We start from the raw sequence: 10,977 nt of genomic DNA on the forward strand, positions 1-10,977 counted from the left end.
CCCTGCTCTTCAGTCAGAGAGAAGGGAGTCCCAGACAGAGATGAAGCAGCAGCTCCCTGATATTCTGTCAGAGAGAAGGGAGTTCCAGACAGAGCTGAAGATGCAGCTCCCTGATATTCCGTCAGTGAGAAGGGAGTCCCAGACAGAGATGAAGCAGCAGCTCCCTGATATTCAGACAGAGAGAAGGGTGTCCCAGACAGAGATGAAGCAGCAGCTCCCTGATCTTCAGTCAGAGAGAAGGGAGTCCCAGACAGAGATGAAGCAGCAGCTCCCTGATCTTCAGTCAGAGAGAAGGGAGTCCCAGACAGAGATGAAGCAGCAGCTCCCTGATCTTCAGTCAGAGAGAAGGGAGTCCCAGACAGAGATGAAGCAGCAGCTCCCTGATCTTCAGTCAGAGCGAAGGGAGTCCCAGACAGAGATGAAGCAGCAGCTACCTGATATTCTGTCAGAGAGAAGGGAGTTCCAGACAGAGATGAAGCTGCAGCTCCCTGATATTCTGTCAGAGAGAAGGGAGTCCCAGACAGAGATGAAGCAGCAGCTCCCTGATCTTCAGTCAGAGAGAAGGGAATCCCAAACAGAGATGAAGCAGCAGCACCCTGATCTTCAGTCAGAGAGAAGGGAGTCCCAGACAGAGATGTAGCAGCAGCTCCCTGACGTTAAGTCAGAGAGAAGGGAGTTCCAGACAGAGATGAAGCAGCAGCTCCCTGAGATTCAGTCAGAGAGAAGGGTGTTCCAGACAGAGAGGAAGCAGCAGCTCCCTGATATTCTGTCAGAGAGAAGGGAGTTCCAGACAGAGATGAAGCAGCAGCTCCCTGATGTTCAGTGAGAGAGCAGGGAGTTCCAGACAGAGATGAAGCAGCAGCTCCCTGAGATTCACACAGAGAGCGGGGAGTTCCAGACAGAGATGAAGCAGCAGCTCCCTGATATTCTGTCAGAGAGAAGGGAGTCCCAGACAGAGATGAAGCAGCAGCTCCCTGATATTCTGTCAGAGAGAAGGGAGTTCCAGACAGAGATGAAGCAGCAGCTACCGGATATTCTGTCAGAGAGAAGGGAGTTCCAGACAGAGATGAAGCTGCAGCTCCCTGATATTCTGTCAGAGAGAAGGGAGTCCCAGACAGAGATGAAGCATCAGCTCCCTGATCTTCAGTCAGAGAGAAGGGAGTCCCAGACAGAGATGAAGCAGCAGCTCCCTGATATTCTGTCAGAGAGGAGGGAGTTCCAGACAGAGATGAAGCAGCAGCTCCCTGATAATCTGTCAGACAGAAGGGTGTTCCAGACAGAGATGAAGCAGCAGCTCCCTGATATTCTGTCACAGAGTAGGGAGTTCCAGACAGACATGAAGCAGCAGCTCCCTGATCATCTGTCAGAGAGAAGGGTGTTCCAGACAGAAATGAAGCAGCAGCTCCCTGATATTCCGTCAGAGAGAAGGGAGTTCCAGACAGAGATGAAGCAGCAGCTCCCTGCTCTTCAGTCAGAGAGAAGGGAGTCCCAGACAGAGATGAAGCAGCAGCTCCCTGATATTCTGTCAGAGAGAAGGGAGTTCCAGACAGAGCTGAAGATGCAGCTCCCTGATATTCCGTCAGTGAGAAGGGAGTCCCAGACAGAGATGAAGCAGCAGCTCCCTGATATTCAGACAGAGAGAAGGGTGTCCCAGACAGAGATGAAGCAGCAGCTCCCTGATCTTCAGTCAGAGAGAAGGGAGTCCCAGACAGAGATGAAGCAGCAGCTCCCTGATCTTCAGTCAGAGAGAAGGGAGTCCCAGACAGAGATGAAGCAGCAGCTCCCTGATCTTCAGTCAGAGAGAAGGGAGTCCCAGACAGAGATGAAGCAGCAGCTCCCTGATCTTCAGTCAGAGCGAAGGGAGTCCCAGACAGAGATGAAGCAGCAGCTCCCTGATGTTCAGTCAGAGAGCAGGGAGTTCCAGACAGAGATGAAGCAGCAGCTCCCTGAGATTCAGTCAGAGAGCGTGGAGTTCCAGACAGAGATGAAGCAGCAGCTCCCTGATATTCTGTCAGAGAGAAGGGAGTCCCAGACAGAGATGAAGCAGCAGCTCCCTGATATTCTGTCAGAGAGAAGGGAGTTCCAGACAGAGATGAAGCAGCAGCTACCTGATATTCTGTCAGAGAGAAGGGAGTTCCAGACAGAGATGAAGCTGCAGCTCCCTGATTTTCTGTCAGAGAGAAAGGAGTCCCAGACAGAGATGAAGCAGCAGCTCCCTGATCTTCAGTCAGAGAGAAGGGAGTCCCAAACAGAGATGAAGCAGCAGCACCCTGATCTTCAGTCAGAGAGAAGGGAGTCCCAGACAGAGATGTAGCAGCAGCTCCCTGACGTTAAGTCAGAGAGAAGGGAGTTCCAGACAGAGATGAAGCAGCAGCTCCCTGAGATTCAGTCAGAGAGAAGCGTGTTCCAGACAGAGAGGAAGCAGCAGCTCCCTGATATTCTGTCAGAGAGAAGGGAGTTCCAGACAGAGATGAAGCAGCAGCTCCCTGATAATCTGTCAGAGAGAAGGGAGTTCCAGACAGACATGAAGCAGCAGCTCCCTGATATTCAGTCAGAGAGAAGGGAGTCCCAGACAGAGATGAAGCAGCAGCTCCCTGATATTCTGTCAGAGAGAAGGGAGTCCCAGACAGAGATGAAGCAGCAGCTGCTTGATATTCAGTCAGAGAGAAGGGTGTTACAGACAGAAATGAAGCAGCAGCTCCCTGATATTCTGTCAGAGAGCAGGGAGTTCCAGACAGAGCTGAAGATGCAGCTCCCTGATATTCCGTCAGTGAGAAGGGAGTCCCAGACAGAGATGAAGCAGCAGCTCCCTGATCTTCAGTCAGAGAGAAGGGAGTCCCAGACAGAGATGAAGCAGCAGCTCCCTGATCTTCAGTCAGAGAGAAGGGAGTCCCAGACAGAGATGAAGCAGCAGCTCCCTGATCTTCAGTCAGAGAGAAGGGAGTCCCAGACAGAGATGAAGCAGCAGCTCCCTGATGTTCAGTGAGAGAGCAGGGAGTTCCAGACAGAGATGAAGCAGCAGCTCCCTGAGATTCACACAGAGAGCGGGGAGTTCCAGACAGAGATGAAGCAGCAGCTCCCTGATATTCTGTCAGAGAGAAGGGAGTCCCAGACAGAGATGACGCAGCAGCTCCCTGATATTCTGTCAGAGAGAAGGGAGTTCCAGACAGAGATGAAGCAGCAGCTACCGGATATTCTGTCAGAGAGAAGGGAGTTCCAGACAGAGATGAAGCTGCAGCTCCCTGATATTCTGTCAGAGAGAAGGGAGTCCCAGACAGAGATGAAGCAGCAGCTCCCTGATCTTCAGTCAGAGAGAAGGGAGTCCCAGACAGAGATGAAGCAGCAGCTCCCTGATATTCTGTCAGAGAGAAGGGAGTTCCAGACAGAGATGAAGCAGCAGCTCCCTGATAATCTGTCAGAGAGAAGGGAGTTCCAGACAGAGATGAAGCAGCAGCTGCCTGATAATCTGTCAGACAGAAGTGTATTCCAGACAGAGATGAAGCAGCTGCTCCCTGATATTCTGTCAGAGAGAAGGGAGTCCCAGACAGAGATGAAGCAGCAGCTGCTTGATATTCAGTCAGAGAGAAGGGAGTTCCAGACAGAGCTGAAGATGCAGCTCCCTGATATTCCGTCAGTGAGAAGGGAGTCCCAGACAGAGATGAAGCAGCAGCTCCCTGATATTCAGACAGAGAGAAGGGAGTCCCAGACAGAGATGAAGCAGCAGCTCCCTGATCTTCAGTCAGAGAGAAGGGAGTCCCAGACAGAGATGAAGCAGCAGCTCCCTGATCTTCAGTCAGAGAGAAGGGAGTCCCAGACAGAGATGAAGCAGCAGCTCCCTGATCTTCAGTCAGAGAGAAGGGAGTCCCAGACAGAGATGAAGCAGCAGCTCCCTGATCTTCAGTCAGAGCGAAGGGAGTCCCAGACAGAGATGAAGCAGCAGCTCCCTGATGTTCAGTCAGAGAGCAGGGAGTTCCAGACAGAGATGAAGCAGCAGCTCCCTGAGATTCAGTCAGAGAGCGTGGAGTTCCAGACAGAGATGAAGCAGCAGCTCCCTGATATTCTGTCAGAGAGAAGGGAGTCCCAGACAGAGATGAAGCAGCAGCTCCCTGATATTCTGTCAGAGAGAAGGGAGTTCCAGACAGAGATGAAGCAGCAGCTACCTGATATTCTGTCAGAGAGAAGGGAGTTCCAGACAGAGATGAAGCTGCAGCTCCCTGATATTCTGTCAGAGAGAAGGGAGTCCCAGACAGAGATGAAGCAGCAGCTCCCTGATCTTCAGTCAGAGAGAAGGGAGTCCCAAACAGAGATGAAGCAGCAGCACCCTGATCTTCAGTCAGAGAGAAGGGAGTCCCAGACAGAGATGTAGCAGCAGCTCCCTGACGTTAACTCAGAGAGAAGGGAGTTCCAGACAGAGATGAAGCAGCAGCTCCCTGAGATTCAGTCAGAGAGAAGGGTGTTCCAGACAGAGAGGAAGCAGCAGCTCCCTGATATTCTGTCAGAGAGAAGGGAGTTCCAGACAGAGATGAAGCAGCAGCTCCCTGATGTTCAGTGAGAGAGCAGGGAGTTCCAGACAGAGATGAAGCAGCAGCTCCCTGAGATTCACACAGAGAGCGGGGAGTTCCAGACAGAGATGAAGCAGCAGCTCCCTGATATTCTGTCAGAGAGAAGGGAGTCCCAGACAGAGATGAAGCAGCAGCTCCCTGATATTCTGTCAGAGAGAAGGGAGTTCCAGACAGAGATGAAGCAGCAGCTACCGGATATTCTGTCAGAGAGAAGGGAGTTCCAGACAGAGATGAAGCAGCAGCTCCCTGATATTCTGTCAGAGAGAAGGGAGTCCCAGACAGAGATGAAGCATCAGCTCCCTGATCTTCAGTCAGAGAGAAGGGAGTCCCAGACAGAGATGAAGCAGCAGCTCCCTGATATTCTGTCAGAGAGGAGGGAGTTCCAGACAGAGATGAAGCAGCAGCTCCCTGATAATCTGTCAGACAGAAGGGTGTTCCAGACAGAGATGAAGCAGCAGCTCCCTGATATTCTGTCACAGAGTAGGGAGTTCCAGACAGACATGAAGCAGCAGCTCCCTGATCATCTGTCAGAGAGAAGGGTGTTCCAGACAGAAATGAAGCAGCAGCTCCCTGATATTCCGTCAGAGAGAAGGGAGTCCCAGACAGAGATGAAGCAGCAGCTCCCTGCTCTTCAGTCAGAGAGAAGGGAGTCCCAGACAGAGATGAAGCAGCAGCTCCCTGATATTCTGTCAGAGAGAAGGGAGTTCCAGACAGAGCTGAAGATGCAGCTCCCTGATATTCCGTCAGTGAGAAGGGAGTCCCAGACAGAGATGAAGCAGCAGCTCCCTGATATTCAGACAGAGAGAAGGGTGTCCCAGACAGAGATGAAGCAGCAGCTCCCTGATCTTCAGTCAGAGAGAAGGGAGTCCCAGACAGAGATGAAGCAGCAGCTCCCTGATCTTCAGTCAGAGAGAAGGGAGTCCCAGACAGAGATGAAGCAGCAGCTCCCTGATCTTCAGTCAGAGAGAAGGGAGTCCCAGACAGAGATGAAGCAGCAGCTCCCTGATCTTCAGTCAGAGCGAAGGGAGTCCCAGACAGAGATGAAGCAGCAGCTCCCTGATGTTCAGTCAGAGAGCAGGGAGTTCCAGACAGAGATGAAGCAGCAGCTCCCTGAGATTCAGTCAGAGAGCGTGGAGTTCCAGACAGAGATGAAGCAGCAGCTCCCTGATATTCTGTCAGAGAGAAGGGAGTCCCAGACAGAGATGAAGCAGCAGCTCCCTGATATTCTGTCAGAGAGAAGGGAGTTCCAGACAGAGATGAAGCAGCAGCTACCTGATATTCTGTCAGAGAGAAGGGAGTTCCAGACAGAGATGAAGCTGCAGCTCCCTGATTTTCTGTCAGAGAGAAAGGAGTCCCAGACAGAGATGAAGCAGCAGCTCCCTGATCTTCAGTCAGAGAGAAGGGAGTCCCAAACAGAGATGAAGCAGCAGCACCCTGATCTTCAGTCAGAGAGAAGGGAGTCCCAGACAGAGATGTAGCAGCAGCTCCCTGACGTTAAGTCAGAGAGAAGGGAGTTCCAGACAGAGATGAAGCAGCAGCTCCCTGAGATTCAGTCAGAGAGAAGCGTGTTCCAGACAGAGAGGAAGCAGCAGCTCCCTGATATTCTGTCAGAGAGAAGGGAGTTCCAGACAGAGATGAAGCAGCAGCTCCCTGATAATCTGTCAGAGAGAAGGGAGTTCCAGACAGACATGAAGCAGCAGCTCCCTGATATTCAGTCAGAGAGAAGGGAGTCCCAGACAGAGATGAAGCAGCAGCTCCCTGATATTCTGTCAGAGAGAAGGGAGTCCCAGACAGAGATGAAGCAGCAGCTGCTTGATATTCAGTCAGAGAGAAGGGTGTTACAGACAGAAATGAAGCAGCAGCTCCCTGATATTCTGTCAGAGAGCAGGGAGTTCCAGACAGAGCTGAAGATGCAGCTCCCTGATATTCCGTCAGTGAGAAGGGAGTCCCAGACAGAGATGAAGCAGCAGCTCCCTGATCTTCAGTCAGAGAGAAGGGAGTCCCAGACAGAGATGAAGCAGCAGCTCCCTGATCTTCAGTCAGAGAGAAGGGAGTCCCAGACAGAGATGAAGCAGCAGCTCCCTGATCTTCAGTCAGAGAGAAGGGAGTCCCAGACAGAGATGAAGCAGCAGCTCCCTGATGTTCAGTGAGAGAGCAGGGAGTTCCAGACAGAGATGAAGCAGCAGCTCCCTGACGTTCAGTCAGAGAGAAGGGAGTCCCAGACAGAGATGAAGCAGCAGCTCCCTGATATTCTGTCAGAGAGAAGGGAGTTCCAGACAGAGATGAAGCTGCAGCTCCCTGATATTCTGTCAGAGAGAAGGGAGTCCCAGACAGAGATGAAGCAGCAGCTCCCTGATCTTCAGTCAGAGAGAAGGGAGTCCCAGACAGAGATGAAGCAGCAGCTCCCTGATATTCTGTCAGAGAGAAGGGAGTTCCAGACAGAGATGAAGCAGCAGCTCCCTGATAATCTGTCAGAGAGAAGGGAGTTCCAGACAGAGATGAAGCAGCAGCTGCCTGATAATCTGTCAGACAGAAGTGTATTCCAGACAGAGATGAAGCAGCTGCTCCCTGATATTCTGTCAGAGAGAAGGGAGTCCCAGACAGAGATGAAGCAGCAGCTGCTTGATATTCAGTCAGAGAGAAGGGTGTTACAGACAGAAATGAAGCAGCAGCTCCCTGATATTCTGTCAGAGAGAAGGGAGTTCCAGACAGAGCTGAAGATGCAGCTCCCTGATATTCCGTCAGTGAGAAGGGAGTCCCAGACAGAGATGAAGCAGCAGCTCCCTGATATTCAGACAGAGAGAAGGGAGTCCCAGACAGAGATGAAGCAGCAGCTCCCTGATCTTCAGTCAGAGAGAAGGGAGTCCCAGACAGAGATGAAGCAGCAGCTCCCTGATCTTCAGTCAGAGAGAAGGGAGTCCCAGACAGAGATGAAGCAGCAGCTCCCTGATCTTCAGTCAGAGAGAAGGGAGTCCCAGACAGAGATGAAGCAGCAGCTCCCTGATCTTCAGTCAGAGCGAAGGGAGTCCCAGACAGAGATGAAGCAGCAGCTCCCTGATGTTCAGTCAGAGAGCAGGGAGTTCCAGACAGAGATGAAGCAGCAGCTCCCTGAGATTCAGTCAGAGAGCGTGGAGTTCCAGACAGAGATGAAGCAGCAGCTCCCTGATATTCTGTCAGAGAGAAGGGAGTCCCAGACAGAGATGAAGCAGCAGCTCCCTGATATTCTGTCAGAGAGAAGGGAGTTCCAGACAGAGATGAAGCAGCAGCTACCTGATATTCTGTCAGAGAGAAGGGAGTTCCAGACAGAGATGAAGCTGCAGCTCCCTGATATTCTGTCAGAGAGAAGGGAGTCCCAGACAGAGATGAAGCAGCAGCTCCCTGATCTTCAGTCAGAGAGAAGGGAGTCCCAAACAGAGATGAAGCAGCAGCACCCTGATCTTCAGTCAGAGAGAAGGGAGTCCCAGACAGAGATGTAGCAGCAGCTCCCTGACGTTAACTCAGAGAGAAGGGAGTTCCAGACAGAGATGAAGCAGCAGCTCCCTGAGATTCAGTCAGAGAGAAGGGTGTTCCAGACAGAGAGGAAGCAGCAGCTCCCTGATATTCTGTCAGAGAGAAGGGAGTTCCAGACAGAGATGAAGCAGCAGCTCCCTGATGTTCAGTGAGAGAGCAGGGAGTTCCAGACAGAGATGAAGCAGCAGCTCCCTGAGATTCACACAGAGAGCGGGGAGTTCCAGACAGAGATGAAGCAGCAGCTCCCTGATATTCTGTCAGAGAGAAGGGAGTCCCAGACAGAGATGAAGCAGCAGCTCCCTGATATTCTGTCAGAGAGAAGGGAGTTCCAGACAGAGATGAAGCAGCAGCTACCGGATATTCTGTCAGAGAGAAGGGAGTTCCAGACAGAGATGAAGCAGCAGCTCCCTGATATTCTGTCAGAGAGAAGGGAGTCCCAGACAGAGATGAAGCATCAGCTCCCTGATCTTCAGTCAGAGAGAAGGGAGTCCCAGACAGAGATGAAGCAGCAGCTCCCTGATATTCTGTCAGAGAGGAGGGAGTTCCAGACAGAGATGAAGCAGCAGCTCCCTGATAATCTGTCAGACAGAAGGGTGTTCCAGACAGAGATGAAGCAGCAGCTCCCTGATATTCTGTCACAGAGTAGGGAGTTCCAGACAGACATGAAGCAGCAGCTCCCTGATCATCTGTCAGAGAGAAGGGTGTTCCAGACAGAAATGAAGCAGCAGCTCCCTGATATTCCGTCAGAGAGAAGGGAGTCCCAGACAGAGATGAAGCAGCAGCTCCCTGCTCTTCAGTCAGAGAGAAGGGAGTCCCAGACAGAGATGAAGCAGCAGCTCCCTGATATTCTGTCAGAGAGAAGGGAGTTCCAGACAGAGCTGAAGATGCAGCTCCCTGATATTCCGTCAGTGAGAAGGGAGTCCCAGACAGAGATGAAGCAGCAGCTCCCTGATATTCAGACAGAGAGAAGGGTGTCCCAGACAGAGATGAAGCAGCAGCTCCCTGATCTTCAGTCAGAGAGAAGGGAGTCCCAGACAGAGATGAAGCAGCAGCTCCCTGATCTTCAGTCAGAGAGAAGGGAGTCCCAGACAGAGATGAAGCAGCAGCTCCCTGATCTTCAGTCAGAGAGAAGGGAGTCCCAGACAGAGATGAAGCAGCAGCTCCCTGATCTTCAGTCAGAGCGAAGGGAGTCCCAGACAGAGATGAAGCAGCAGCTCCCTGATGTTCAGTCAGAGAGCAGGGAGTTCCAGACAGAGATGAAGCAGCAGCTCCCTGAGATTCAGTCAGAGAGCGTGGAGTTCCAGACAGAGATGAAGCAGCAGCTCCCTGATATTCTGTCAGAGAGAAGGGAGTCCCAGACAGAGATGAAGCAGCAGCTCCCTGATATTCTGTCAGAGAGAAGGGAGTTCCAGACAGAGATGAAGCAGCAGCTACCTGATATTCTGTCAGAAAGAAGGGAGTTCCAGACAGAGATGAAGCTGCAGCTCCCTGATATTCTGTCAGAGAGAAGGGAGTCCCAGACAGAGATGAAGCAGCAGCTACCTGATCTTCAGTCAGAGAGAAGGGAGTCCCAAACAGAGATGAAGCAGCAGCACCCTGATCTTCAGTCAGAGAGAAGGGAGTCCCAGACAGAGATGTAGCAGCAGCTCCCTGACGTTAAGTCAGAGAGAAGGGAGTTCCAGACAGAGATGAAGCAGCAGCTCCCTGAGATTCAGTCAGAGAGAAGCGTGTTCCAGACAGAGAGGAAGCAGCAGCTCCCTGATATTCTGTCAGAGAGAAGGGAGTTCCAGACAGAGATGAAGCAGCAGCTCCCTGATAATCTGTCAGAGAGAAGGGAGTTCCAGACAGACATGAAGCAGCAGCTCCCTGATATTCAGTCAGAGAGAAGGGAGTCCCAGACAGAGATGAAGCAGCAGCTCCCTGATATTCTGTCAGAGAGAAGGGAGTCCCAGACAGAGATGAAGCAGCAGCTGCTTGATATTCAGTCAGAGAGAAGGGTGTTACAGACAGAAATGAAGCAGCAGCTCCCTGATATTCTGTCAGAGAGCAGGGAGTTCCAGACAGAGCTGAAGATGCAGCTCCCTGATATTCCGTCAGTGAGAAGGGAGTCCCAGACAGAGATGAAGCAGCAGCTCCCTGATCTTCAGTCAGAGAGAAGGGAGTCCCAGACAGAGATGAAGCAGCAGCTCCCTGATCTTCAGTCAGAGAGAAGGGAGTCCCAGACAGAGATGAAGAAGCAGCTCCCTGATCTTCAGTCAGAGAGAAGGGAGTCCCAGACAGAGATGAAGCAGCAGCTCCCTGATGTTCAGTGAGAGAGCAGGGAGTTCCAGACAGAGATGAAGCAGCAGCTCCCTGAGATTCACACAGAGAGCGGGGAGTTCCAGACAGAGATGAAGCAGCAGCTCCCTGATATTCTGTCAGAGAGAAGGGAGTCCCAGACAGAGATGACGCAGCAGCTCCCTGATATTCTGTCAGAGAGAAGGGAGTTCCAGACAGAGATGAAGCAGCAGCTACCGGATATTCTGTCAGAGAGAAGGGAGTTCCAGACAGAGATGAAGCTGCAGCTCCCTGATATTCTGTCAGAGAGAAGGGAGTCCCAGACAGAGATGAAGCAGCAGCTCCCTGATCTTCAGTCAGAGAGAAGGGAGTCCCAGACAGAGATGAAGCAGCAGCTCCCTGATATTCTGTCAGAGAGGAGGGAGTTCCAGACAGAGATGAAGCAGCAGCTCCCTGATAATCTGTCAGACAGAAGGGTGTTCCAGACAGAGATGAAGCAGCAGCTCCCTGATATTCTGTCACAGAGTAGGGAGTTCCAGACAGACATGAAGCAGCAGCTCCCTGATCATCTGTCAGAGAGAAGGGTGTTCCAGACAGAAATGAAGCAGCAGCTCCCTGATATTCTGTC

This window comes from Hypanus sabinus (assembly GCF_030144855.1).
Source record: "Hypanus sabinus isolate sHypSab1 chromosome 24 unlocalized genomic scaffold, sHypSab1.hap1 SUPER_24_unloc_17, whole genome shotgun sequence".
NCBI classification, from domain to species: Eukaryota; Metazoa; Chordata; class Chondrichthyes; order Myliobatiformes; family Dasyatidae; genus Hypanus; species Hypanus sabinus.